The sequence below is a fragment of the Pyrgilauda ruficollis genome, unplaced genomic scaffold (assembly GCF_017590135.1).
Source record: "Pyrgilauda ruficollis isolate IOZ18807 unplaced genomic scaffold, ASM1759013v1 scaffold47, whole genome shotgun sequence".
NCBI classification, from domain to species: domain Eukaryota; kingdom Metazoa; phylum Chordata; class Aves; order Passeriformes; family Passeridae; genus Pyrgilauda; species Pyrgilauda ruficollis.
In genome coordinates, this window is record NW_024526266.1 from 5,657,743 (window position 1) to 5,665,122 (window position 7,380).

The following is a 7,380-nucleotide window of genomic DNA, read 5'->3' on the forward strand; positions in this document are numbered from 1 at the left end:
AGTGTGTGGGGTTAGTGTAGCACTAGAGTGCTCAGCCACGATTGAGCTCCCTGCTCTGCACGGGGTGGGTGCTCTGGCATATACCCTGTCCCACAGAGGGGCTTTAGGGGACTCCTCTGCCATATGCAGAGGGCCCAGAAGTCCTGCTGGGACTGAAGCTTTGCCTTTCTTAACCCCAGGTATGGGGCCAGTGAATCAGCCAGCAGCAGGACAGCTCAGCAGGCAGCTCTAGCTGGATGCAGCCACCTCAGCCTCATGGGCATAAGTGGCTTCCTCCCATCCACGTGGTGATGGCCTTTGGCATTTCCATCACCAACAAAACCCTTCCGGTGCTCCTGGTGTCACAGGCACAGTGTTTAATGAGGAGGGACAATGAGGGTAGGACATTCCTTCAGGAAATGTTGCTCCTCCATGAGCAGTTATTCTCTGTGCAGTTTGGGAGCTGGGTCCGGCTTCTGCTCTTGTCTCTTTTCTCAAACCCAAGGACAGCACTGTTGGGGTGCAGAGCAGCAGAGTTGGCAAGGATATAGGGGAGAAGGGGGAGCATGAAGCCAAGGTGGTGGGGGTAGAAGCTGGTGGTATGAAGGTGTCCTCTCCAACACTTCTTGGGCCACCAAAAGCCCGTGGGATCTTCAGTGAGGTGTGGGCACTGACCATGGCAGAGTGACCTGCTGTTGGTATCCCATGGCAAACAGAGAGCATGTTGGAACAGGTTCCATAGCATCATAGAGTTGGAAGGGACCCACAAGGATCATCAAAGCACAACTCCCGACCCGGCACAGGACACCCCAAGAATCACACCATGTGCCTGAGAGCATTGTCCAAACACTTCTGAAACTCTGGCAGGCATGACCACTTCCCTGGAGAGCCTGTTCCAATGCCCAACCACTCTCTGGGTGAAGAACCTCCTAATATCCAACCTAAGCCTTGCTGGACACAGCTTCTTGCTGTTCCCTCAGGTCCTATTGCTGGTCACCAGAGAAGAGACTGGTGCTCTTCTGCTTCCCCTTGTAAGGAAGCTGCAGACTGCTATGAGGTCTCCCCTCAGTCTCCTCTTCTCCAGGCTGATCAAGCAAAGTGACCTCCCTGCTCCTCGCCTGGCTTCACCCCCAGGCCCTTCACCATCCTCCTTTGGACATGGACAGGACCCCCAGGTGATGCTGGGCAGGTTTGGTGACGCTGTTGCCATCTCCGGATGTGCTGCCCAGGGCACCTCAGTGGCAGGTGCTGCTGGTATGGTGGTGACTGCTGGAGAAACCTGTCCCAGCACATCCCACTCGATCAATCACTTCCCTGAATGCTGCTGGTCAGGCTGGTGCTCACAGCTCCCTGCCTGAGGAGCTGAGCTCATTTATTCCCCAGGGACATGTCAATACTGTCAGTTGTGACACAGGCTGCTGTCAGAGAGAGGTCATGTTTTTATCAGGACTCGCTAATCCCTATTTTCTCTCCACCTTTTTCCCCTGCCCATGCATCCTTCAGTGAGGTGTTCATCAGGGATTTGATTGCTGCAGGACAAAGGTCAGCATTCCCAATGTTTATCAGAGCACTGCTGCGTGAGTTGTGGGTCCAACCATGGTGGCCCAGACACCTCAGAAGCGACACATGGAGCAGGACAGGCTGTCCTGGACCTGGCCCGTGCTCACGTTGCCAGCAATGCTGAATGTTGACCTCCAGCAGCCTCTGCAGGGGCTGGCTGGGGAGTGCAGGCTCTGCCCGGGTCTCCCTGCACATCCCCTGACCTCTCAGGTCCATGGTTCAGCTCAGGAGAGAGCAGAGCAGGGTAATAACAAGGGGGACATCCCAAGGTGGGTACCAACACAGCTGGGAGTCGTGTGGGTCAGCCAGGCTGGTTTCCCTGGAGCCAAAAAAACTGAAGCCAACCAGTCCTCAGAGCCTCACTTTTGTCCAAGTTGGAGGCTTCCCCAGAAACTTCTAATGGGGTTTTCTGTCTGAGAGGCTGAAACAGAAGGTTTTGCTTCCTTGCTTTGTCCCTGAGCAGTCCTATGACTACCACAAGCCCCTGCTTCCCTTTGAGGCCACTTCTTGTCCCCTGCCCGGTCTTGGCAGGGCTGCTCTGAGGCCAGCAAGGAGACAGGGGAATGTGGAGGGGTTCCAGGGAAGGGGGAGGGCGTGTGGGCAGGGCAGGGTGCTCCAGTCAGGGCTGCATGGAAAGATTGCTGTCCTTCTGCAGCAGCACGGTAAACCAGGGCTTGTTGGTAAATCAGGTGCTGCTGGTTGTGTGTCGGGTCCCAGTGCCAGCTGTGCAATGCGCACAGGGTGCTGGTGCAGCCGCCGTGCCAAGGGCAGCGAGGGCACACACATGCAGTGCCTGGGCATGGCACTTGCCAGCGGTGAATCCTCTGCACACCCTTCCTGTCACAGCCTCCCGCTGAAGGGTGGGACGTGCAGACAGAGAGCGGCAGGAGGACATGCTGATCCTTCCCAAATGGCCCAGAAGCCAAGAATCCCCACATGTCCGAGTGCTGATGGAGCAGCCTGGTAGTGTGTGGGTGTGCTGGAAGTGTGCTGTGAGGCAGGGCACTGATGTTGGCTAAGTGGCCTCAAAACCCAGGGACTGTCTTGCACAGCCCCACGCGGCACAGAGGGCACGTGCCTGATGGAATGGGATGTGTGTGCTCAAGGAGATTTGTATTTTGAAACACAGCAAGGCAGAATCTTGCCTTGATCACAGGGGCCAGGGTTAATTACAGTGTAAAGTGGGGATGGGTACAATCAGCTGATATCTCAGGGAGGCTGGATGGTGCTGGGTATGAGTTAGGGGTCAGAGGTATGGACACGCCCTTATATTTACCCACTGGATTTCTTTGTCATCTTCTGTGCTCTTCTGTTCAAACCAGGACTAATAGCCAGAGCTCTTTTCCTGGCTGTGCCATGCATGGGATAGCCATGGAGCAGGGGTTTCCGTGCTACTCTGTAGGTACCAGTGCCAGCATGTGACAGAATGCCTTGATGTGTAGAAAAGCCCAGGTGAATCCCAAAAGTCTTTGACACTGGTGGGAAAATATCAGGCCCTAGCATCTGCCACTGTTTGGTGAATGGGAACAGGAAGCCAGGAATTTCAGCATAACATCATTATAAGGCAGAACTTGTACGAAGTCCCACTTTCCTCACACTGCAGTAATCTGTCCTGAGCTTTGTAATCAGTGCTTTTGCAGCTCAGCTTAGTGCAAGTTCTCCTAAACCCAGCCTTAAGCTGCTCTCATAAGCTCTTACAGAGGGAACAGACCTGCCTAGGAAGCCTGGGGCTCATCCCAGCCAGCTAACTCACCTGACGCAGTGCAACTCACCTGGCCAGCTCCTGGTTTTAAATACTGTTCTTGGAAAGTTCTGTTAGAACTGCTTTTAGGAGCTGAGGAGCTGAGCTCATTCATTCATTCCAGATTTTTAAATACATTTTTTGTTGTGGCTTGGACAGGCCTCCTCCCCCTGCACAGGTGCTCTGGCAGAGGAATGCTGAAGGGTCAGGCTTGGGGCAGTTGTGCCTCCTGCTCCCGTGGACATCCCGGAATGGTTTCCGGAGCATGTGTCTGCTCACCCAGGTATCATTATCACAGACATAAACAAAAATCTCACTGCTGAGGTCAGTAGGGAAACCTCTCAAATTGCTGTGCAGCTCAGGGTCATGTCACGAGTTTTCCTGCCTGGCTAATTCACTCCATGGGATGGACTTCCTCCTTCAGCGGATGGACGTAGGAGGGAGCTTCCCTCACCCTGTGGCAAGCCTGTGTGGTGGAGCTGTTGCACGAGGTGCTGCCACTGATTACTGTGGCCTCCTGCCATCCCAACCACAAGTTGTGTCAGGTGAGTGGCAGCTGCTGTGTCCACCTCTCACTTCACACATTCACCTGTCTCCTTGGCAGCTCCAGAAGCGTTGCCTTCAGGAGCCCTGGCTGCTGCTCGCAGCTGGCACGGCGCTGCAGAGCCCAGGAACGTGGGAGCATATTCCACCAGCCTCTCTCTGTCCATGACCTCTGGTAGGCACACTGCCTCGCGGAGTCCAGCGTGGGAATACAAACACCACCCGCCTCCTGAGGCTTTGGTCTCTCTCAGCAGGATGTGGTGCTAACACCCAAGGCCATGGGACCAAAAGCCATATGAGTTGAGGCCACAGACTCTGGAAAGAGCTCCAGCACACACCAGGAGCACGCAAGGATCAACCACAGCCTGTAGCTCACCTTGCTCACCTCTGGGCCAGATAAGAAGGAAGATGATGTGTCCCATCCATGTGATGCTAGGGATCTTTCAGGTTTTGACCTTAAGTTATCTGACATGTGTCCTTTCGGACTGGCGGGAGTGCCTGGCAAGCCGGAGGCTTGGTCTGCCCTGCAGAGACAGGCTGGGGAAAATGGGGTGACAGGGACCTCATGCAGCTCAACACGGGGAAGGGCAGAGTCCCACTAGGGACAGGAACAGCCCCCACACCAGTATGTGCTGCGTCACCTAGCTGGAAAGGAGCTTGGCAGAGAAAGCCCTGAGTGTGCTGGCACACCAGGAAACCGGCTGGGCAGGAGCCAGGAACACACCTTGGGAGGGAAGAAGGTGGATGGTGTCTGGGTGCATTAGCTGAGGGCTGATAGCAGGCACAGGGAGGATCCTTCTCCCTACTCAACGCTGCATGGGTCACACCTGGAGTGCTTGCATGCAGTGTGGGGTTGGCCGGCAGCAGGAGAGACCCTGGAGAGCTTCCAGTGGGGGTCACTGCCATGGAGAAGACACTGGAGCATCTCTCCTGAGAGGAAAGGCTGGGCGCGCTGGGGCTTGTGCCGCCTGGAGGAGGCTCGGCGGGTCACGGGCAGGCCAGCACGGCTCTCTCGCCCGGGCAGGAAGCGTTTCAATCGCGAGGAGCTGAGAGGAGCCGCAGCTCCGTGTGTCCGGGCCGGGCGATGCCGCGCGGGGGAGCTGCGGCCCCGCCAGCGGGACGGGCGGGCACGGAGCGGCCGAGCGCCGGGCATCCCGCGGGGTCCAGAGCCGGGCATCCCGCGGGGTCAGAGCCGGGAATCCCGCGGGGTCTAGAGCCGGGCATCCTGCGGGGTCAGAGCCGGGCATCCCGCGGGGTCAGAGCCGGGCATCCCGCGGGGTCAGAGCCGGGAATCCCGCGGGGTCTAGAGCCGGGCATCCTGCGGGGTCAGAGCCGGGGTCCGAAGCCGGGCATCCCGCGGGGTCAGAGCCGGGAATCCCGCGGGGTCTAGAGCCGGGCATCCTGCGGGGTCAGAGCCGGGCATCCCGCGGGGTCAGAGCCGGGAATCCCGCGGGGTCCAGAGCCGGGAATCCCGCGGGGTCAGAGCCGGGCATCCCGCGGGGTCCAGCGCCGGGCATCCCGCGGGGTCCAGCGCCGGGCATCCCGTGGGGTCAGAGCCGGGAATCCCGCGGGGTCCCACCCCGCGCATCCCGCGGGGTCCTACCCCGGGCACCCGTCCGCAGCCCCCGGGAGCTGCCCCGGGGCGCCCGGCAGCCTCAGGTGTCCCCAAAGGGCAGGATGTGCCGCCTGTGCCGTCCGTCTGTCCTGCCAATCTCAGCACGCTCCAGCATCGCAAGGAGCGGTCCCTGCATGCCGGACCCACCGCCCACCCCCGGCCTGGCCTGACCCGCAGTGTCCCCGGGCTGAAGGGCCCCCTCGCAGGGCACTGCCCTCGCAGGGGCCCAGACAAGCACAGAGAGGTGAGGCACCAAGGACGTGCTTCCAGGGGGCACGTTTTTGCACTCACAGCTTCAGGCACAGACACGCTCGGTGCCTGTCTTGAGACTGTTAAATTCCCTTTTACCCAGACCTGGTGGTGTTTGTTCTTGTTGCACTTTGAAGAGCACTGTCTACCTGCATCCTTGGGCAGCCCTGGCTTTGCTTGAGCCCAATAACATAGAGTGGGGTCAGGTATGGGGATACTGGGGCCTCCTGCTCCCATCAAAGTTTGGGCCAGTCTCCATCAGCGAGACAGAAAAGCCAGAACCACATATTCTTGCTCTGCTGTCCTCCTCAATCTGTGTATTTGTCTCCTATGTGGCAGGAGACCACACAGGCTGGCAGGGGCCTCCTTTTCTTGAAGGAGGAATATTCAGACTCTAGAGATGACTGCTCTGAACCCAAAGTGCCTGTCAGTTTCTCTCCTTGCCTCCAAAGGACAGGATTAAACCCATCTTTAACCCAAACTAAATAGCTTTAGAAATGCTTTCTTCCCCTTAGACATAAAAGAAATTGGCAAGGTATGTCAGTAATATACAAAGTCCTTCCTTTTAGTTTTGAAATACCATGGTTGATTTGTTTTCCTTATGTTTTTCCAGCTTTTGAAAGTGAAAGCCTTGAAAGGAAAAGGCCTCCACAGTTTTAGGTGCTGTTTGCTGTGGCAGCTCTCTGGGCTGCTCTCACTGCCAGCCCTGGCAGTGCCATGACTGCACGGGGGTTGGGTGCTCTGGGCCAGCTGGACACGGGCTGGGGACTCCCGAAGCGCTGGCCTGGCAGCCTCAGGACAGCCTGTGCTGACAGATGGGGTAGCTGTCCTCAGGGAAGCTGAGCCATGGAAACAGAAGTGAAGGAGCTCAAGGGACCTATTATCCTTGAGAGAGGCTGGTTGGGGGAGGCTTTTAGAGGCTTTGCCTCCCACTGCTCTCCAGTTGCCAAAGATTGACCATCCTTCTCCTTCCAGCCTCCCTGATTGCTTCCCCTCCTGCTCTGCTCTGCTCAGCCCTGCTGCAGGCCCTGCCCCTGCTCCGCAGGCTTCCCTTCCCAGGGAGGCCAGAGAAAAAGGAGGCACAGCGCCATCCCACACAAATCCTGATGTCAGCATCGTCCGCCATCCCCTGTGCCACAGCCGCTTCCTCTCTCACACGAGATGTTTTCTTTGTGTCTGGCAGCTCAATCCCTGCGGAGCTACTGTGGGAGAGAGGCGTGGAGGAGCTGGAGTCTCCCTAAGGAGAGTGCCTGCTCCCACGGCTGCAGGCACCAGATCTGGGGTGGTTTTGGGACACGTGTGCATTAAGGACAGGGGGTGCTTGGCTTGTGCACAGCCTTGCTTCAGCAAGAGCTTATGTGGACTCTCATGCCGCTTGCTGTGCATGTGCCTGTGACCTGTGGGCATGTTTGGAGGAAACGTGGGTCTGTTCCATAGTGGGAGATGGTGCTGGCCTGCGTTGGTGTGTTTATAAGGGCACCTCATGTTCCCCTCAGTGTCGGTGAGGCCCAGCCATCGTCACGGCAGTGCAGACCCCTCTGCAGTGCAAGATGCTGTGCCTGTGGGTTCCCTGGGAACAGCGTGTTCAGAACATTTCCGTTTGGCAGGAGGTGCACAAGGATACAGGACTGCCAGAGCACAGCCGCTTCCTGACAGCATCAGCCTGAATTGCAGTGAGCACACAGAGGTCCGC